The sequence below is a fragment of the Cibotium barometz genome, chromosome 16 (assembly GCF_041138505.1).
Source record: "Cibotium barometz isolate CiBa-2024 chromosome 16, ASM4113850v1, whole genome shotgun sequence".
In the NCBI taxonomy this organism is placed as follows: domain Eukaryota; kingdom Viridiplantae; phylum Streptophyta; class Polypodiopsida; order Cyatheales; family Cibotiaceae; genus Cibotium; species Cibotium barometz.
The window spans coordinates 20320228-20343695 of record NC_141061.1 but is presented as its reverse complement, the minus strand read 5'-3'; positions in this window follow the sequence as shown (position 1 = coordinate 20343695).

Below are 23468 nucleotides of genomic sequence, written 5' to 3'. Positions count from 1 at the left end.
GTGCTCCGAAGCTCAAATGACCTATATTCATCCAAAGAATAGAGGATGTCATGTATATAGATGATATGCTATATACAAGAAAAATGAGCAACATGTAAGATTATTTTTAAGGAATATTTCTAGACTCATGGTTTACCATATAGGTGCAATGCACATTGCTCCCCAAGCATCGACCATATCTATAGTGAACTCATCAATTCTTTTGTTAAGGGTTGTAAACTCCTCTTCTGAGAGTTGTTCCTTCTTAAGTAGATGAACAATAGAGTCAAGTGCAACCCCACATCTTTGCATGCTTCAAACCAAATATTTGCCTCACTTAGTAGGTGGTGCAAACACATTTGTTTCATAGCTTTCATAAAATTCACGTGATGAGGTAGAAGATACATTGTCTTTGATCCAATACAAACTTCTAGGCTAATTTGATGTTTGGTTGGATATTTAATCATGCTTTGTGAATTTCACATTCCCTCCATGCAAGCCTACTCTTAGCAAAATTCTCCTCCAATTTGGTAATATGCATTATGCACGCCTCTCAAGTGGTTGCATATTCTATGCATAATTATGTGCAACACTAGAAGCTTTTCTAGGATCCTCAATTTTTCATGTAGAGTACATACATGGACACGATAAAGTGGAATGTCAAGAATTGGGCTCTAATTCTCATCTAGTTCTCTGTCTTGCCCTTGAGCTCCTGCACATTGCTCTCTTATGACATGCATGATAGATATCCTATGAAAGTACCATTTTTAGGGTTTGATGCAATTCTTTAAGGACTTTAAATGATGCCAACCACATGAAATACTAGTGAGTATAATATCACTTATTTTACTTATTATTATGCTTTTTAAAGCTAATACATTTTAGTGAGTATAAAATCACTTATTTTATTGCTAGGACAAAGCAATCTACTCATTTTAACACTACACTCCAAGTAACCCTCATAAGAAAAATCCCCCAAAGAGCACACCAAGAATAGTTCATTACTCCTGATCTAGCATAGATAGCATGGCCGAGTATAGGGAAACCTTAAAGACCAAGATTCCAATGCGAATAGAAATCCTAATGGTGACCATGATAACCATATTCTATATAGTAACCATATGCCCCCGAATCTTAACAATCCAAACCTCGACCTCATGATGGAAAACCTTGACAGTCCAAGTCCTAACCTCACAATTGAAATCCTTGACAACCCTAACCCTCTTGTCTGAAAACTCCATCCTCCATAATACAATCCCTATTGTTGGCAACAACGATGCAACAGGAACCCCCTTAAGATGGATGAGTCTATATTTGATAATGTGTCCAAGGTGGCAAAAACTCAAGCAAGGTAAAAGTAAAGATGTAGATGGATCAATATTATATTTAGACAATTAAGTTATAAAGTAAGAAGAGTAGTGGTGGACAAGACGAGAAAAAGAGCTACAAAAGAGGAGGCTACACATAGGTGGGAAGAATAAGTTGCAAGGAGTTGCAAGGAGGGAGTAGGAAGAGGCAGTTGCACAAAGGAAACTTGAAGAGGAAGAATAAGAGGTAAGACAAAACTAGAGGAAGTTGAAGAAACACGCCAAGAGGAACAAGAGGCAACAAGGAGGAAAAGAGGTAGCACATATAGGGAGCATAAAAGGGAGCACACAAGGAAGCAAAAGCTTTGAGGTAGTTTGAAGTAAGAAAGAAAATCAAAGCAGAGCATCCTCCTTATGTGCTAGGGGGTAGGCCCACATCGCCCTCGACCCACCACCACCAACCAAAAGCCTCATATGGTAGGGTGGTGAGAGATGATGGACGATATTAGCCCAAATGAGCATTGTATATAAGAGGCAACCATGATAGCCCTTCAAGAGGCACATGAAGAAATACAGGTGGGTCACATAGGTGGGTCACATGGTGGAGGATTTTAAATCCATCTTGTGGCATGTACATTGCATATAGTGGGTCACTCTAATGGTGAAGAATTCAGCACTGGCCAAAAAGGCTAAGAGAATCCTAAATTTTTTAACCTTAGGCTATGATGTGATGGTTTTTAAGAAATACATTCTTTTTTTCTACTTTTACATTATCTATAAAATTTCATCAATTGCCTTTTGATCTCTGAGATTTCATCTTCAATTTACAGTATCATGCTATAAAGTTGTCTATAATGTTCATGAATGAAGTGATGACATGGTCAATTTTTTGTCACAAAAAAGTATGGCCAACACATGGCCTTCTTAAAATGCTAACCCGTGCGAGAAAATGTGATGAGAGAGTGGCCAAGAATTGAATTATTTTTGCTACTTAGAAGTCAATTTTGTTGTTTTGCAATGGGCTCAAGTTCGGAAGGGTTAATTACATCACACACTGTGTCCTAGGTAGCATCACACTATGTGTGCAGATGGGCTCTCTTCTTCTTCTTTTTTGCATTTTTTTTGGGCACAAAAACGTTGCATTAGCACGTTGTGTGACACATATAAACATGTGTGGCCTTCAGCCTGCTACAAAACAATGAATTTGACTTCTATGTGGCGATTGTTGGAATGTCTGCGTAGTACCAAGTGAAATGTTTTCCTATAAATGACTTAATACCTTGTAACTACTAGTGGCATGATCCATCCCTAACGGGTAAGAGTATTCTTGCATGCATAAAAACAAAAGGCTTGTCCTCAGGGGGTGAGTAGAGATTAGTCTTGTATTTGAAGCCCATTTTGGACCTCATGGTCCTCAACTTGCCAACCTATGTATGAACACACTGTGCTTGCCATATATATCCATGTAGGAGCTCCTAAAGCACTTACATTTCTTTGAATAAAGCACTATACTTGGCATAAATATACATCAACCCAATATAGTGGTGACAATCTTAACACACTTGAACAAAGCATTAAAACAATCTTTGGGCAACTGGATTATCCCTCCTTGGAAGGCTATAGTCCTCACCTCCATTTGTATTTAAGATAAAAACATTATATATTGCAAGTTATGATTTTCGAAGTAAAAAAAAGGAAAAAGATAAAACCTTACAAAACTCACTTGGTGGATCAATATTTGAGACGAATGGCGTTTGAATGGGCTTGTAGATAGCAAATCAAAAATTTTGTAATGTCTAGTACCTTTGAACCGAAAATCTAACTTAGTAAGCTTTTCATAGTCTACAAACATTACATGTACACGAAGCTGATCTGCAATATTTTACAAACTTAGATTGTAAATTCTCTCGTTGTTTGTAAGTGTCTTGACCATACAAGCATAGCAATAATCTAGGTTCTAAGAAATAAAGATATTCCTTTTGCAAAAAGAATGTATCAATAATAATTTAAATTTTTTAAAATTAAACGCAAAAGCTACATAAAAAGTAAGTTTCTATATACACCGTAAAACATAGGTGCTCTCTAATAGTTTGATAATTAGACATGCTGTTGCTTGTCCTTCCCAAAATGGAGGGTCTACAATTGAGCCATGAATATTAAATAGATTATGGAAAACAACGATGCCTATATCATAGAAATCGTCGAGAAAAATACCTTCAATATCTTGTCCATCACCATAAACAAATGAAAATGATCTCCTTGCCATGTCCATCCTAAGTAATATACATGTGATATCCTAAGTAATATCCTAAGTAATATACATGTGATATCCTAAGTAATATACATGTGATATCCAATATGACACTCGCTACACTAAACATTTACACAAGACTTTAAGATCAATCTCCCCCTCTCCCTCTCCCCCCCTCCCCCTCCCCCTCTCCCCCCCCCCTCTCTCTCTCTCTCTCTCTCATAAAATCCACACAATGTAAGTAGATTTATACATATCAATTCAATATTACCGGCAAGCGTATCAACAATGTGAGAGATAAATAAAAGGAATTTTCCATCCAACTCCTATTTAGCTTTATGTCTTTGTATCACAATCACATAATTGTCATTCTGAAAGGAATATCAATCAACTTCAAAGCATGCACACTTATTGAAACACACTTAGATTGCACATGTCACATCTTTGAAAACATTCTCCTTTCAAATTCTTACTTCATTGTTGATACAGAGATATCTATGAATGTAGTCTCTAGCATTTATAGGCTGCTGTATTAATAGCTCGTTCTCTACCTTTTGGGCATAGATTACATTTATATTCTTCTACATGCCATTTTCAATATCTCTTTGTAGACACCATTGGTTGGAAGACTTTTTTTGAACCTTCTATGCTACTTTCGTGTTCCACAGTATGCTTTACATACACTTTCACTGCATCAGTGATCTAACACGTGACATAGCAACGTACAATTGTCCATGTGTGAATACTTATGTGGCCAATTAAAGTCCCAACACACTCAATGTTTGTCCTTGTGACTTATTTATTGACATACCAAAAGCTAGCCTCACAGGACATTATCTCCTTCTCATGTCAAAAGGCAATTGAAGCATAGTTTGGTATAATTGTTATCCTAGCACAATAAAGACCCTGTCTTTAATGTTTGTATTTGTAACGTTTTCTGCTTCTATCACCTTTGAGTTAAATTGCTTGCATATCAATCTGGTACCATTACAAAGTCCCTGCTGAGGGTCCAAATTGCGGAGCAGAATGATAGGAGCATTAATCTTTAGAAGCAAGTGATGAGGAGGGTAGCCACCCACCACCTAAGTTCAAACTATTCAAGTACTCAATTGGATACAATATTCTGTCATTCTCAGAAGAAACAACCGAATCTGCACTGAGGTATTCTCTTTCAAGACCGGGTAATGCACTCAAGGCCAGTTCATTGATCTCATCAATAACCTCTAGATTTCATGGTGCAAGAATAGCACGGTCTTTGAAGAAGCATGCATAATCCTCCACTCTTTGAACATCTTTTTATACCCATTCTACCAAACTCAAAAGGGAGTTCTCATGGATCAACATTTGTGGTGGAATTACCACTCTGCCTTGATTGTCATAATGGCCTATAGAGCCATCTCCAATTTGTAAAGTCTATTTGACAAATTCTAGTTCTGTACATCATAAGCACTTTGTACGAACCCGCATGTTTTGGGTGAGCTTTAAAACATTCTAGATTGCACTTTGAGTGCTAGTGCCCTACATTTATCAGATGTTCCAAGTGGATTGGTCTTATTGGGACTAAAGGCACCCTTTTCCACACATTTCCATAAAGTCTCAACCTTATCTCTGATTCTATATTAGTGTGCAGCTAGCTGAAATGTAGGGTCTTCTCTCTTGTGAGTGCACCCCTTTTCTCTCACACAATCCTTCAACAACTTTATGCTGCACCAATGGCCTCTGTAGGATCGGCTTCAGTATCTGCCCATGAGAACTTCACCTGATCTCCTCACTTGCACCATCTGTGGCTCTTCTACTGGTGTAGATTTGTCTGGTGTCTCCTTGGTGGAACCGCTGCAGGTTGCACTAGCTGCCAACTGGGATCTGTGGGTCTGTCAACCTGATGGCCGACTCCACGATCCTCCCTTCACCAGGGCAGCATAAAAGGTCCTACAAACAGGCGCCTTGTGCTGGGTCTCGCCCAGCCCTTCTCCCAATTACATGGACTTATGGCTGGGCAGTCCCACGGGCAGCCCTAAACTTGGGCAAACTGTGAGCCCGAAGTGCTGACCAGGATGGCCTACATGTCTGCCCTAAAATAAACTCAGTGAGGATATCTGAGTGCCACCATGTGGCAGCCTGATTGCAGCCCACAAGCCTGTTGGCACAGTTCTTGGCGTGTTTTATACTTGGATTTTCACATCTATTTATATACTTTTATTTGGTACATCTGAGTGTTCTATCTCCTAGTGAATAGTTTTCTATATGGCTTAACCACATCGAGGTTAACTTTTACCTTGGTTAAACAACACTAAACCTGGTTAATGAAAATAGGCCAGCTTTGAACCTAACTACACAAATCAGCTAGAATAATTGAACTGGATCACCATACTTAGTAAAACTCGACCAATCCAATTACAAAAGAGTTATCCTAAAGTCCAAGAGATTCTCGCTAGGACAATCATGTCAAGGTCAAAATATAATCATTTTGAAGCCAAATTGAATTTAGATACAACCCACGCCTCCAGCTCCATAAACCCAAGATTTTCACATCATTCATGACAAATTTTGAAAGTCATCATCAAGCTTAATCTAGGACGGTACTATTGTCTCTTTCAGAAGGAGCACAATTTTGGACCACTCTCCCGGCTGATCCGCTTTCATGACTAGGTACTGTGTTGGCCTCTATTTGATGGAGATGCGGTGACACAGCGAGACCATGTTGTGGCATATCAGATAGCAGGAGGTGACAGTGCCACATGAGACCTAGGTTGACCATCCACACCAACATGTCACATATTTCTATGCTTTCAAGTCAACCTCGGAACATAATGGAGTAGAGGGGGAGATAGCGAACATGAGGACAGCATGGGTCAACGGGAAGAGACGGCATGGAGCAATGGAGCCAACGACATATAGACCATGCACGATAGCATGCACGATGGAGGTTCGGGAGCCCTAGTCGGAGGGGATTTTTTGAACCGAGGCATCACTCTTGATATGGCCCACCAAATATAGAGATCACGAGGATCATGCCTATCGAGAGACGACCCGACAAACACAAATATGAGACAACTTTGCGGCCCACAGGAGAGTAACCATGGCACCTAGCTATGTATCTTAAGTACTAGTTTGAGTTTTTTGATCTTTTTAAATATAGTACTCAGCAAGGATCCTAGCAAGCCCTTTGCCTCATCCCATTGTGGCTTGCATGAGTTATCCTTTATTTTTACTTTGTCTCATAGGCCCGCGAGGCCTTCCGAAGATGGTAATATATGACATCATCACCCTTGTCTCGAATAACACATTCCCCTTCATCAAATTACACCTTCTTGTCTATTTAAGTAATGCCACTAACAGGTAGAAGGTTTTTCTTCAATCCTAAAACATACAAAACGTTATGTACGTCCCATATATATGTATCCTATGATGATGAAGTCTGGAGTCTCATAGTTCTACATCGTCACTGTAACGTTTCTCTAAGTGAGAGAACCACTCACTCTTTGCGGAGTTAAGGGACTGCAGGCTCTAGAGTCAATGATCCATGACTCATCAGCTTGGCCATGGACTTGTCTGTGTGAATGCCTTGCCCATTAATTTCTTAAGTCCACCTCATTTATATAAGAAGTGAGTCTAGCATCTTTAGCATCTAAAGCATAATAGTTTGACACATTTTTTGAGAATGTGCAAGAAAATTTCATTAATTTTTGGCATAATTACAACGTGCAATCATGGCACCCATTCCAGGACATGTTGGAGAAGTTTCATCATAGCTTGGTTAAAATTGAATGCAATATTCAAAGCCTCTAGACCCTCAATTAGACATTTCAACATCAAAATATAAAAATGTGACAAAAACTCATGATGATAGCATTTTCTTGGATGAGAACATCAAATTGGATGAAATTGGATGACAACAACTATGGTAATTGGAAGTGTTGATAACAAATGAAGCTAGAGACATCAGTGAGAAGAAAGCATATTGGGATGAAAGAGCTCAATTGGCACTTAACCTAAGCAACTTAAATGTTAAGGACACCACTACATCAACAATGAATGCAAACGAAGATTAGAAATAGATTCAATACATATCATTATCATAATGCTTAAAATCAACTCAATAGTGCAAAGAAGCTATCATCTGAAATATGTGTAGGTCCAACTTAAAGACCTACTAGCATCACTTATCCATGAAACAAAAAACAAAAGACTAGTTCAAATTATGAGTAATTTGTTACAACCATTGTCACTTGAGATGCTACATCGATATGTGAAATCATGCCTGACATTTTTATGTAATAGGAGATGTGGAGACGTTTTGCTATAGTTACAAAAGAATTATAAGTAGGCTTTCTATGCTAGAGGTAGAGGTTTCCAAAGAGGAAGTCAAAACGATGTTAGAAGACATAATTGAAATTCACATAGCCTTGGCAAACACTCTAACAATTACCATGGATCATCGTCTTCATCACATCAACATCATGGCCCTTCAAATTAGAGGGAAACATGGCCCTTTGATTTAGACGAAAACATGGAATTTTAGAGTTCAAGGGGCATGAACAAAGGAGGTTACCAATCCAAAGTCCAAAAAATAACTATATGTACTTGCAATTATGGTGGAATTATGGGCTATTAGGAGCCAAAATGCAAGAACAAACACGGGAGTGTTGTAAGTGGACAATACAATAGAGATAGAAATCAATAATAGTAACATAATCAAAATGAAAATCAAAGACAATCTAGCAACTTTGTCAATGAGAAAAATCAAAGGCAATCACTGGATAACAAAGCTCAACATCAAAAGTTCTTATTTCACAATGTTCTAATGTAGAAATCTGAAGCATTTACATAGTAATAAAGATATTTTGGTGGTTTGAGTCAACTATATGAGAAAAAATGGTTTTTAAAATGCATCCATATAAGAATGCTAAAGAAAATGTAATGATGGGTGACAATACCTCAAATCATAACATTCATCTCCATAGTTATGAAGGCATTACACAAAGCGTAGGAGATGCTTTTTTTCTTTCAATAATGACTCAAAACATCTTATCAGTTGGTGACATGAGTGAAAGAGATTTGGAACTAGTGTTCAAAAACAAGTTTGGTTACACAATCCGAGAATTATACCATCCAAGTAAATTTATTATAAATTGGAAGAAGAAACTTTCTTCATCTATGCTTATTCAAGCAGTACAAACCACTTCTCATTAAAATGATGATACTTTAAGCACACTATGGAACACAAGGTATGGTCACCTCAATTTCAAAAGCTTGGTTTCACTCAAGCAAATAAACATGGTTCAAGGCCTTCTGCACGTATACAATTTCAAAAGCTTGGTTTCACTCAAGCAAATAAACATGGTTCAAGGCCTTCTGCACGTATACATTTTAAAAGATGTATGTGAATCATGCAACATGGGAAAGCCATCAATATTTCCCATTTTGTGGTCTAGAAGCATTGACATGCTCCAAATCAATGCATTATGAGATTCACGGTCATTACTCATCAAAAAGTAAACATGGGAATCAACATATTTACCAATAAAAAAGATGCCCGTTGGTTGCAAATGGGTTACAAATTCCAGCTCAATTTAGACAAATCAATTGACAAATACAAAGCCAATTAGTTGTCGAAGGGATTTGCTTCAAAACTTGGAATAGATTATGAAGAGACCTTTGCGTATTTGTGAAGATGACCACTATTGGTTCACCTTTTGATTGGCTTATCCATTAAATGAATATTAAGGGATATCTAGATGAAGGATAGGCCGCACATGCTTGGAATGCAATAATTCATAATGGAATTTCAACCATCAGCCCCGCCGTCACTTTACATAAAAAATATAACATAACATACTATTTTCTTTGTGCTTTATGTTGGCGACGTGATCATCACCACTTCCAATGAACACCTATTTCATAGGTAAACAGAGTTTGAGAGCATAATTTCCCAACATGAAAGACATGGGAGAGCATAATTTCTTGACATTGAAGTATGAAGAGAATGACAATGGTATCAAGGACAAATATAATGAAAAAATTTCACCAATGGTTTTGTTTATGTGACTGCTGCAAGCCACCTCAAATCTTGTAGAATGTAACATTAGATTGTCATCTCATGGCAAATCTCCTAATACAAATCCTCATTAGTATCGACAACTTATTTGAAGCTTGATTTATTTAACAATCACAAGGCTAGACATCTTTATTCCATTGGATTTTCAGTCAATTCATACAGAAGCCAAAAAAGTTTCATCTCTGTGCAAAAGTTTCTCAAATATTTGAAAGATTATGGGCTAAAATATGACAACTTGAAGATGTTAGTTTTCATGGATATATTGATTTCAATTGGGTAGGAACTCTAGATGATAGAAGATGTACAATTGGATATATTTTACTCTTGCGTTAGTAGCTTTGTCATGTTTTATCTCTGTGCAAATAAAAAGGTCCTCAAATACTTGAACGATTATGAACTGAAATCTAACAACTTAATAGATGTTAGTTTTCATGGATATATTGATGTTGATTGGTCAGGAGCTACATATGATAGAAGATGTACAAGTGGATCAATAGCTTTGCCTTGGCAAACCAAGATAGAGGACCAACCAATGCTACATGAGAAGCAATTTGGTGCAGTAGACTTCTACAAACATTGAAATTATTTCCAAAGAACCAACTGTGTTCTATACCAACAATATCAATAGCATCCATTTAGTAAGGAATCCAATCTTTCATGCTAGAACAAAGCATATTGAAGTACATTATCACCTTATTAGAGAAAGATTCCCGAAGCATATCAAAGTGCATTATCACTCCATTAGAGAAAAGATTCTCAATGAAGAAATTGATGTTGTTCATTGTCCAACACAAGAACAAGTTGTCATTATTTTTACAAAGCCATTTCCTTGACAAGTTCTCATACTTTTGATGATGAGTTGACATTTGCCACCTACAACTTACGAGGGGGAAATGAGGTTTTCCTTTTTGTACAAATTTCGAATGCAAAGTCTCTATGCTCATGCATATTCTCTTATCTCTTAGGTTCTTCTTTATCCCCATTTTTTCCATAGTGTCATTTTTCTATTTAAATAAATCCTGTATACACACCCTGTATACAGTGTAATCTAAGGGGGGGTGTTGAGAATGGTATAAACTACACCATATACTAAGTTCTAGGGAGGAACCTAAGGGACATGGGGAAACCCTAAACCTTACCCTAATCTTGAGAGAGAAAATGTATGTATTCTCAATTTTCTTTGTTATAATTTAGTCATCTTGGTTGTGCACTCCTCTCTCTCTCTCTCTCTCTCTCTCTCTCTCTCTCTCACGCATCCACTCCCTACCCTTAACATTGATCCCTTCCATTACTTGGCCTTCCTTTACCTATTCACTCCTTCCCATCCACCCTTGCCATGAGTAGCTCTCTCATGCGTTGTGAGTGAGTGGTTCATCTCTTTTCCAATGCCCATCATCTACCATACTGGTATCATTTAAGATAGCTAAGATACGTGCGTTAAGCAGAATTGAACTCATACTTTAGAGGAGTATTTTGTGGACAAAAGTTCCAATAACAAACATATTAGTGGGGGATAAATTGACATCAATATCTATCTTTATAGCCAGTGAAATATCCTAGAGTCTATTGTTTACCCTTTCAACAAGTTTTAGAGCAAAAAAAAAACAAAAAGAAAAGGTTTTGGGGCCATCTTCCTCCCTCGTTTCTTCTCCTTACCCCTCTTTCCTTTCCTTCTCTTTCCTCCATTCCCTCTTTCATCCCACCATTTTCTCTTTCCTTCATTAGATTCCCTTCTCCTTCTTTCCATTCCCTTCTCCTTGCATTTTCTCCCTCCTTCATCCCTTCCTCTCTCTCTTCCATTACAATCCCTTTATTGTTTAGCCTTTCAATAGTTTTGGAGCCATCTTCCTCCCTCATTTCTTGTCCTTCCATTTAACCCCTCCTCGTGCTCAAGGCAAGCATTGAGAAGAGGGAGCTACTCACTTAGCTTTTATCAATAGCTTTTGTAAGAGGGGGGTGTTGCTATTGACATGTTGATGGGTGCTAGTGCTTGTATTGGGTTAGTTAAAAGGCTAGAGTACACATTGCTAAGATATGGTGCCATGAGCACATATTAGAGGCTAAGGTATGGTATAGGAGGGAATTAAAGTAGCCACCCTAGGATGTGGACTACATGATGTGGAGATGTGGATCAAGGATATCCACAAGGAGAGATGTGGATCAGAGGATCCAATAGGTGTGAATATTCAAAGGGCTCTCTCTATATAAGAAGCCTATCATGTATTGTTGATTATATTCATTGTAATAGATTGAGTGTTTCCTACCTTATGTCTCTCTCATGGTGTTACGATCCTCTTTGATCCCTCACTTTGTCATGCTCTATGGATTTCTTCCTGCTTTTAGGTCACGTGTGCTGAGAGGCTAGAAATTGGCTTGTGGGACTGCCAAACCCTTTGTAGCAAGCCAGATGCCTTGTGGAATGCTTGGACAGCTTTGCAGTGGCCACAGATAGTGGAGAATGCCTTAGCCTTGCCTTGGCAGATGGGTTCTAGTGTACAATAGGGATTGGATGCAGTATGAAGCCAAGAACTGGCTTAGATAGTGGATTTGCCAATGAAATAGAGTGCAAGGGAGTGAACCCTTGTTGTATAAGCACTTTTCCATTGTCAAAGGAATAAAATAGATACCAAAAGGGGCATCAAAGCATTTGGGGCCAATCTGTGTCTCTTGCATTTGTTTTCTGAGAGCAGGACACTCTAGCCTCCCTTTCAGTGGTTTCAAAGTTATTTCTAAGTGATATTTAACTAATGGAAGTGGCTGGAAATGATGCAATGTGGCTGTAAATAGCGTGGGTGCTAAGATAGTTACAGTTTACTACTATTTAGTTTACTGAAGGCCGGTTTCAAAAATCAACCTGTTCGATTCACTAACAAAGACTAGAAAAACACAAGACATTACACAAGGCATGGTAACAAACAGCCACCCACATAGGGCACGGCACCCAAATCAAGTTACCCACATAGGGCGCAACCCCTCAACATGATCTCAATCAGCACATAACATCTTCCAAGCACAATATGCATGCTTCAGCGAGCACTTCGAGTACAAATTTCTTCTTCTTTCGGTTGTAGCTTCTGCTTTTCTTGCATGTCTAGGGTGCCACCTCAATCAATCCTCTAACCAGAGATCCTTGTAAGACTTCTCATCTTCATGCTTGATTCTGTCTCACGAACCCGGAGACTGAAGTGGGCATTCACAAAGATATGATAAAGAATGAAGTTTGTGCTTTCAAAATGCCTTGCCTTCAAAGCACTATGCCGCAAAAAGTCCTTGTTCCCAAATTATGGTGAGATGCCAGGCGAGAACATAGCTGCATGCATCTAGGAATCCGCCACAAGAGAGAAGAGACAGATCAATAATTCAAAGCAACAACGATGCAACATGCCTTGGACCCTCAGAATCCATCTTAGATCTCTCTGGCCATCAGATTTCTTTGAGTTTCATGGACTCGAACCGCTCTAATACCATTGTTTGCTTTTAAAGCCTCACAACCCAAATTGATTTTACCACATAAAATGATGCTCTCAAACAATTTAGATTTCTCACATCAAGGAATGATTGCGACACAACAGAGTACCACAAACTTGAACTATATCAAGCTTAGGAGGGACAACTTCAATTGACTTGAGACCTTCAGGACTGCAGCTCATTGCTACTGCAATTGTTACTGCACTTACAAGAACATGACTCTCTAACCGACTCACTATAAGATTCGACTAAAATCCTAATGAGCAACTGCTCAGACACACACAATAAAGACTCAGAGAGCTTAGAAGGCTCTGTGTGTGTGTGAGAGAGAGAGAGAGAGAGCACTTTGCCAACATGTAGTTTATAGGCATGCGTTGTCGCCTCAATTACCACCATTAAACTACTGGAAGTCGTCTCAGGTCTCTAGAAGCCACGCCTCTTCTCAAAACCGCCATGCTCACAAGCTATCCAATATACTTGGACTGACTTATCATTATACCCCCCTCAACATATGCAAACTATATGCCCAAATAATAGTGCAACTGAGCCATGTCTGTCATGGCAAAAGACTGCTGTAAATCAGCCTTGAAATCCGCAATTTATTCCATATCTGGCCCAGTGATAAGCATGTCATCCACATATAAAATCAGAATTAAAAATTCCAATGCACTCTTTTGGACATAAAGAGTGGCCTTAGTTGGGCTATTCTTAAAGCCACCAAAAATGCATGTATCTTCGCATACCATGCATGGGGTGCCTGCTTCAAGCCATAGAGGGCTTTTCTGAGCCAGCAAACCATATTTTCAGGAGATAGAGATAGAGAGAAATAGGGAGAAAGAGAAAGAGAGAGAGAGAGAGAGAGAGAGAGAGAGAGAGAGAGAGAGAGAGAGGGAGAAAGAGAAAGAGAAGGAGAGAGAGAGAGAGAGAGAGAGAGAGAGAGAGAGAGAGAGAGAGAGAGGGAGAAAGAGAGAGAGAGAGAGAGAGAGAGAGAGAGAGAGAGGGTTTGAGGGGGAGAGAGAGATCGAGAGAGAGATGGAGAGGGAGGGAGAGAGAGAGAGGGAGGGAGGGGGGGAGAGAGAGAGAGAGGGAGAGAGAGAGAGGGAGGGAGGGAGAGGGAGAGGGTTTTTTGGTAAATTTTGTTTATTTTTTGGTCGATTTGTATTGAAAAGTAGATTTTTCTCTTCGAATTATGGAGTTATTTTCTAGTGTTTTTTAATTAAATTTGAGAGAGAAACGGAGGCGTTTTGGCCATAATTTTGTAGTTTTTGCATTGCTCGCATACATGTAGCTATCCCTCAGCATGGTAGATGGGTGATCCCCCTACCCTCAAGGAGACTTCTATTGAGTATGAAAAGATAAGTGCTTTTATGAGGAACATGCATCCCTCTTCATTGTTCAAGTTACAGATCTCTTGTGGGATAGTGGTGAGGACACTTTGGTATTTGATGTGTAGTTTGGAGGCAGATTGGTTAGATCTTATGATTCTAATATGGTTTTTGATGCACACCTAGAGCTAGTTAGATTTGTTGGCTTTGTTGAGAGGGGTTATTTTGCTTCTGGCTGGGATATATAGACTCTCATCCAGAGAATACCAAGAGGGTATTTGGAGGCTTTGGTTCTTTGGGGGTGCCCCCATCAAGTATCGTCAATGGAATCTAGACAAGTGGGAGTGTTAGTTTGCTTCTCGCTAGTGTAGACCCTTGTCTTTTATTCTCTAGTCCAAAATTATGTTCCAATAATAAGCATGTCGACATCTTTTTCCATGAAGAATGTAGATGTTAGAAGCACAAAGTCTTTTTAGAAACCATCAAGCTTGTTGTACTAGCTTTGTTTTTTTCAACTTGAGATATTCTCTCCATGATATCATAATATTTTGACATTGTTTATGTATTTTGTAGGTATCATGTCGAACAACCAAACTTTCGAAGAAATCCATGTCTTTGGAAAGCCCACATCGCGGAGGATGCTTCCACTAGGATCCAAAGGATAAGGGTGGAAAAGAAAGGCACCAAGGAACCAAAGAAAAGTGCCAAGGATCCAAGTCTTGAGGTGAAATAGCTTCAACAGATTTATGATGTTCCTGCTCCGTTTGATGAAGGTTCGTTGCAAATTCAAACATTATGGGAGATAGTGGAAGTACACAATAACATTGATTCAAAATGGACCATCAAAGTTAACACTGATACGAAAGAGATGACTTTGTCGCTTCCAAAGACACTTCCCAATGGAAGATCAGTTTTTAAGCCAATAATAAAGATTAAAGATATCACAAGAAGTGAGTCCAATGAGGAATGTGTTGAAATGCTTGGGATTGATAACAATAAGAAACCTATTATTTTTATTGTTATGGAAGAGAAGTTCTCTTTGAAAGCTGTTACTCCACCCATTGTAGCGGAACAATCAAAACAAATCAAAGAGGAAGGGAAGGTTAGTTACTATCCATAAGTAATTTCTAATTCTCTATGTTTATGTAATTTCTTTTGAATACTATGAGAGATTCAATTTTGTTTTGTGTGTCCAGGATCTTTTTTATCACTTGACAAATCAAATTGTGGAGGTTGATAAAATTATCGAGCAGATGGAGGTATCAACTTCCAATAGTGATTCTGAGGAGCATACAGAGGAGGGTTATGAAGAAGATACCGCAACATCACCAATCAAACCAAGAGGTTCTTCAAAGTCAAAGGAAAGGGATCTTCCCGTATTGAAGCTGAAAATTTTGGCTCTAATATAAAAGGATTAAGAATTTTCACAGGTTCACATGGATTGAGAGCACCTTCTCTTTTAGGCCATCATGGATTGAGTGCACCTCCAAGTGGGCATGGTTTGAGTGCACCACTCCCAAAAAAATAACCTCTATTGGCTGCAAGTGTGTTTCCTCTTGAGTCTGATGAGGATGTTGTTGAGGAGACTCCATCTATTGCACAAGGGAAAAAACGGAGTAAACTAGGATCAAAGGCTCCAGCAAGTACCGGGAGCTGCTGATATTGGAGATGGCACCTCAGATACACAACAAAATAGAGTTCGAGCAAAGGTACAATGAGATAACCTTGTGGATCGATAGACTTTCTTCTTCGAGCAAAGGTACAATGAGATAACCTTGTGGATCGATAGACTTTCTTATTCGCATTGATCATGTTATCAGACCTCCTATTGATCCTAGGACTGGCCTTCGGCCATTTGAGGTGTGAAAAATACATCCTTTCCATATTGAGAATTTGAAGTCACGAATGAAGGACAATCCGCATACACAGGTTGTGAACTACATTGTGCTCGTGGATCCAAAAGATTGTCCATACAAGGCATCTTTTGATCGTCGAAAAACAAATGATTATAACTACTTTGTAGTGCCTCTTGCAAATGAGGATAAGGCTATGCATGATGAGGAGGATACCTTGGCTAATGATGCCCGGTATGATCCATTGGCTGGTTATGCCAAGACAGATGTGGTTTCTGTAGTTATTGACTCAGGTCATATTGCGCATGGGCAGGAATCATTGATATGTTTGCTTTGTAAGTGCCTCCATGACTAGAAGCAATCCCCTCGAGCTTGGCTTCATAGGTTTGATACCGTTATGAGAGCTCGGGATGTGATGCGCAGTGAGACAGGTTATGGTCTTAGTATTCAAGAGGTTGCTATCCTTTTGAGGCTACTTGCCATATGGTCCTTTATGGACAGGGATGCTTTGCAATGGGAGCTGCATGGTCTTGATGATGTTTGTCTTCAAATACTTGGTTATTTCAGTATGGAGAGGGGGAAGTTATCAAGTACTCCATTGCCTGTATTGGCTCTGTACTTGAAACACAGCAGGTTTGACGATCATAGATTAGTTGAGCAGCAAGTTATGGTTGATATGGAAGCCATAGTACTTCATGCATCCATGACTAGGTTGAGACTTGGTTTCACATGTTTGCCATTGGGGCTACACTTCCGGTTCTTGCTTCCATTGCAGTGGGAGTTGGTAGCTTGATTATGGCATATTTTGGCAGTAGGGAAGCGATTGTGGACATCAGGTCCTTATGCTTCCAAGAGCAGCATGCAGGTGATGCAGGTTGGGTAGACCAGTAGAGGTCTATTGTAGGGCATGTGCTTATGGTCACAGGTGGTACAGAGACGTTTTCTTTGCACAGTGACAGTTCGGGTGCTATGGACTTAGCACAGGAGCACGTGATGGTGAGAGTTCACTCTCCTAGTGAGATCTGGCATGAGATGTTGGTTGACAGGCATCTACAGCTTGTCATTTTCTATCCTGCAGACCTGATGTCTGCTAGTAGCTTATCCTCTATGCACTTTGCACATTGTAAAGTGCCGATGGGCATAAAATGACGGTTTGGTCATCTTGTTTTTCAGCCTATGGCTGATTGTATTATATGTGTACTATACTCCCTTAAAGGCACAGTGCCTTTAAGTGGGAGGTTGTTGGGGTAAAGTGCAGTGTGCCCGCCCACTTGTACATTGCCCATGTATACTCATATATATATGATAGAGGAATAAGCTGGAGTAGCTTTTGCTCCGCCACTTCTGGTGTCTCCTTATCCCTTTGTGTGTGCTCTCCTCTCCCACAGTTTCTTCCACAACCTGCCAAAACCTTCTTTGCAACTTTCCTAGACCTCCAAGCAATCTCTTACCTAAGCATCGCACGAGCCTCATCATCAAAGATGCAGAAAACCCACTCAAGATCTTGTGAGGAGTCAGATCCACATACGAAAGAGGAGTGTTGGAATCCTTGGAAATCCCTTCAACACTCAAAAGCAATAACCCCTTCCTTCCCTTCACCAACTTCCACTAGTCCTTTCACATTCGACCCCTCACACACCCTCCCTTCCTTATTACCAAAATTGTGCATCGTCATGCTTGTACCATAGGCTTGTGTTGCCAATGGTCATGAAACTTCCTAGAAAAATTTCAAAAGTAATTCCTTTATACTTGCAGATTTCCATAAGGATCACACATCATTGGATGGTGGGACATGCACATTTCCTCATTTTCGACCATGGATGATGCATTGGAGTCAAAAACTTGTGCATTGGTATCCTTATACCGTACCTCTATATCTCGATGGTCACAAAACTTTGAAGGAAGTTTTACATGAGTAATTACATTATACTCGCAAAGATTCATAATGATCGAATATCAATTACGTGGTGGGGTGTTCACATTTTCTCTATTTGGTAGTTGCAATGAAGTACGAAAGAAGCCCACAGAAACACAGTATAGGAGAAGCTTACAAAATGGCAAACTAGAGAACTATTGTTAAGACATAATTTGCTTCACATCTTCAAGTTCCCCAAAAATTAGCATGGGACCACACACATCCTCAACAACAAGCACTGCATCTATAACATGCCACATATTCAAATCCAGTAACCAACTATGGCATGAAATGCTCCTTGGAATTGATTTTCTGAATATCGATAGCACAAGGTTGGTGCAACTTGCCTTAAATGGATTAGGCAAAGAATATGATCAATTTGTAACTACCATGGTTACAAAGGAGAATCCCCCAACTTTTGAGATAATGGCTAATATGCTAATGGGGGCACATTCGAGAACAAGTGTGCAAATCCAGATCCAATAAGAGAAAAGGAATGCCCATAGAGGTAAAGGATATACCAGAGGACACAGTAGGACAAATCAGCCTCTAATAAAGGTAATCAAAACTCTCGAGCAACAATAGCCAAAATTTTAATCAAGGACAGTCTAGTTGATAACTAAAATAGACAAGGTATTCCTAGACATGCAGGGAACAAACGTGGAAGAGGTAATGTTAGGAGAAACAAATTATTTAATAATAACTTCATCATCATGATCATCAATGCAAATGCACCAAGAAGGATAGGGAATTGTCGCTACTATTCCTAAATATTGGCAATTAAAGTGCCACAAAAGGAACAAGATTAGTCTTCAGGACATAGCTCCAAACAATTAGGCAATTATGTCCAGCATGATGATTGACGGATAAATCTCATAATGTTTTCTTACCATTCAAGGCAATTGTAAACTTGATCAATCTAAAGCACCAAAATGATTTGTAGACTCAGGTGCAAGAGCACACATGACAAGCCGCAAAGTATGGTTTTCAACTTTAGAAAAGAATCAAAATTCAAAAGAGCATTTGTTCATAGCTCATGGGCATCCATGCAGGGTGTAAGCAATAGCTCAAATTCTAACTGAAAGTCTTTCAAGTGAAAAGGTCATAAAAGATGTTTTGCATGTGCTAAACTTGACTCAAATTTTGTTATCATTGGGTCACGTTAACAAGGTCTGCTACTTCAAAACTCAACTTAGCATCTGCCTAAAACCTCTTGAAACTTAAGAGGGGGAAGTAATATATAACTTGCTCCCAAGTTTTTATAGTTTTGTTCTAGTTCTTTATAGCCATGCTCATAGAAGTATCAAAGTCTACGATTTTTTGTGCGTGTAGCACTTTTTTCTTTTGTGCTCTATCATCTTGTAACAATCTAAGAGGGGGTGTTGAGGATGTAAATTGCATTAGGGGTACTGTGTATTCAAGAGTGGTAGAAATGGGCATGTCCCACATGTAAAGACCAAGTGTAAATTACACATGGGGTTGCGTATATATAACCTTGTAAGACATCTTTATGCAGTATAGAAGTTTAGATTTGCATAGTATCATGGACTTGTGGCAGCTACCTCCTTCCTCCTCTCTCCCATAGCTTTTCCCGCTTCTCTTAACACGGGCTTCCTTGTCTCTAACCTTCTCTGTTTCATCCTCTTCACTGCACATCATCGGTTGGATGCCGAGAACAAATCGAGCACTTATGAATTGGCAAGGGGCAGACTGAACCAGATAGTGGAATGAGAGAGAGATCAAACAACCTCCCCAATCACCATTGCACCACCAAGCATATCAAGGGAGGCTGGGGGCAACAAGGCAGCCATTGCATCATCTGCTCGAAAAATGCATGTTTAAGGCAAATGATCAGAGAGTGGGAGACGTAGCCACCTACATGATCGTGTCGGAAGTGATCTTTAGAATCGATCGACGGAATTCAATCAAGAAGATAAGCAGTACAGAAGTGGATTGATTCATCGTGATTGATCTCAGATTGATAATCTTGAACGGAATCTGGAAGATCATGGGAAGGCCAGTGTTCCCAGTATTTCACAACATGATTCCTATATGGATTGCCGTGTTGAAGCTGTTGAAGAAAGCTTTGAAAAGTCTGTCTCATTGATCAGGCTTTCCGAATCCGGAGGTCCTCATTTTCTCGTGCAGCCATTTCAGTGCAGTGATCTGCAGGCAGACAGAATCTTTCCATTACGAGAAGCCTATTTTAAGACTCGAAATGCTCTAGTAGACCTCGCACTGACTGCATAGAAGTGCTAGATTATGGGTTTATGTTCTCATGAAACATCTTGTTATACGAGACCCTTGAGACGTAAGTCATAGAATTGCTACCTTGAAGTTGCCTCCCTCTTTGGCAAAGAACAATGTTCCAATAAAGGATTAAAGTTATGGTGGAGATCGTAGGAGTCCCTCAAACCCTAGATTGTGGAAAGGTTCCTCTATGAAGATAGGCCCCTTATGGTGCTCAATTATCAAGGATGGCAGTGTGTTAAGAGACAGTGTGTTAAGAGACCAGGACATCAAGGGTACATTGAGATTAAACAAAAAGGGAGTGAGGACACGAGGAGACCTTTGGGACAAAGGTAATCAAAAATGTAAATTGGATGAGTAACTCATAATATCATTTAATCTCCATGGATTTCATGTAAGACTCATTCATGTGATGATGCAATTTGGGACAAAAATACACTTGCTTGGATCAAAGAAAGATTGTATACCTTTGTCAAGAAGTTTATATGGATGTCGCATTACTAGTATAGTCTTCTCTGAGAAGAATAAGGAAGTGATAGACTCACTCAATCTTAAGTGGCAAGCCTACTTCGCCTCAATATGGGCTAGTAGGTTTTCTAGAATCCAAGATGGGAGTATTTCTAAAAAACAATCATGTATACTTGAAACCAAAAAAGGTAAACTCTTCCACACAAAGTTCACCACTTAATCAATTGGAGAAGAAGAACACAAACCACACCACGAAAGCAAGAGCAGACTGGGTACAATCTCCCTCACCCTAGATCAATGGCTCACACTTCCTCATCTAGAGTATTTATGATATTTCATAAAAGCACAATGAGCCAAAATTATCCCTCTCTTCCAAAATGAGGGATTTGCTTTACATAGCCATCTTTGAGCCCAAAATTGAATTATGTCCACTCCACAATATATTGCTCAAACTTGCAATAATAAAGAAATATAAAATTGGCCCATGGCCATAAATAATGCAATGTGCAACACCTCGATCAGTACCCTCGCACTAACTCCAATCCTCACTATGAGTTCTATCACCTGTCCTCAAACCGCCAATTACATTACTTATTAACAATCGATTGAAGGAATCACCGAATCAATCGATCCCAACATAACCACGCTCAAAGCACAATACCAATAACACTAGCGATATCAGTATTAACCTGGAATCACCCATGATACCAACCATTTAGCATGGCAAACCACAAGGTAGTCAAGCATCCCCAACTAACCACACAAAGTATCCCACTAGGACCCCCACCATGTTTGGTGCACTCCTATGGAGTACTTTGCCATAGTCACACTTGACTAAATTAATAATATCCTAAGTAAGATATATCAAAAATATAATTTCCATAACATCCCTCTTGCTTGGATTGCAACTGACCTCAGTTACGTGTTTGATTATAAGAACTAATGAGGCCTGGAAAAGTTCGAGAGAACCGCTCAAGCATCCACTGCATCATCTCTTGGATGATTCTTAAATTTGAGCGAACTACTTCAAAGGGGTTTCGTTGGCGAAACTACCAGCAGTGTGTTTTTTTACGGATGTGCATGACACCAAGGCAAAAATGGTATTTAATGCTCGATCGACCATGAAAAGCATATTCGATCGAGCACGATGGTGCAGGTGCTTGCGTGAAGCGTGCTTTGCGTCGATACCAGTTGCGTCACAGTGCCGATCGCTTCAAGGATGCACATGATGTGGTGCGGTGGTGCAGCCAGCACTTATCCACTAGTGCTACCTCCTCGTTTCAGTCGCGTGACGATAGGGTGGTGAGCCGGTATTTTTGGTGCGTGGACATTGGGAGTCTTGATCAGTCTAGGCCTTTTGATTGTCGTTCCGTGCCTGGCACTCTTGATTTCCATTCCATCAGGAGCGTAGGTAAGTCTCACCCCGCGATCTTTTCTCGACGGTTTGCATGTTTTTGCTCTGCATGCATTGATGATGATTGGGGAGGGTGCTCCATGATACCATGGGCCGATCCATGGGTACGGCGAGTGCTTTCTCCCTTCCAGCCTTGGGAGGAGGTACATGATGATCAGGATGCGGGATTCAGTTCCTCTAGAGATTATGACCAGCTTACAGATATTTTGCGTATTGGTGATATCTTCGCGGTTATTGCTTCGGAGGGCAATGAGGAGGGTGTGGATTATTACTTGTTGCGATGCTCTATGCTGAAGAGTGTGCTGAATGAGGATACAGTGGATGGGCATGGGATGCACTTCAATGCTCATAGCATGATCGTAGGTGGCCACTATTTTCAGCAGATACAGAGGCGTGGTCGGTATATTGAGTTCCAGGAGTACATGGCGGATCAGGAGGCATACATGTATTCTCATCTTGTTGTTGGGATCAAGATTACTTTGAGTCGTGTTCGCACTCGCAAGGCGACGTCCACTCCACGATGGCGCCTTGCAGTGGCGGATCACGAGAGCATACTTGCAACTATTGGCATGAGAGCTGATCCTGAGGAGTAGCACATTACATATCATATTTTTTGGGATCATCAGTTGATTAGATTGATTTTTATTGGGTATCACTAGTTGATTACACTTTTTTGTATTCGATATGTATAGGCTCACTGTGTGACCGTACCATTGTAATTTTCATGGACTCATATTTTGTATTTCACTATGATGGCTGTATACACGTTCATACACATCATTGTATTAGATTCTATTTTTTACATGATGTCCGATGTCTTCTCAATGGGATTTGTTGTGTTTGTAAAACAAAAAATTGTTTATTAGTAGTAATGTTGTAATTTGTTTTGTGCTTTAGGACATTTTAAAAACGTGACTAAGAAAATTCGCGCACGTACTAACGAAATACGCGTGTGGACTTACTTGTTGGGGATGAAACTTCGCACGACTCTTAGGCCACCCTAGACATACATCCACGCGAGATTTGGTCTGAACTGATTTGGTATGCGCCACGTGGAAGGTACAATGCGTACATTTTTACAATCCCTACTAGCACGACTACGTATGAGCTATGGCGCATGTACTAACGAAATACGTGTGTGGACTTATCTGTTGGGAATGAAACTTCGCATGACTCTTAG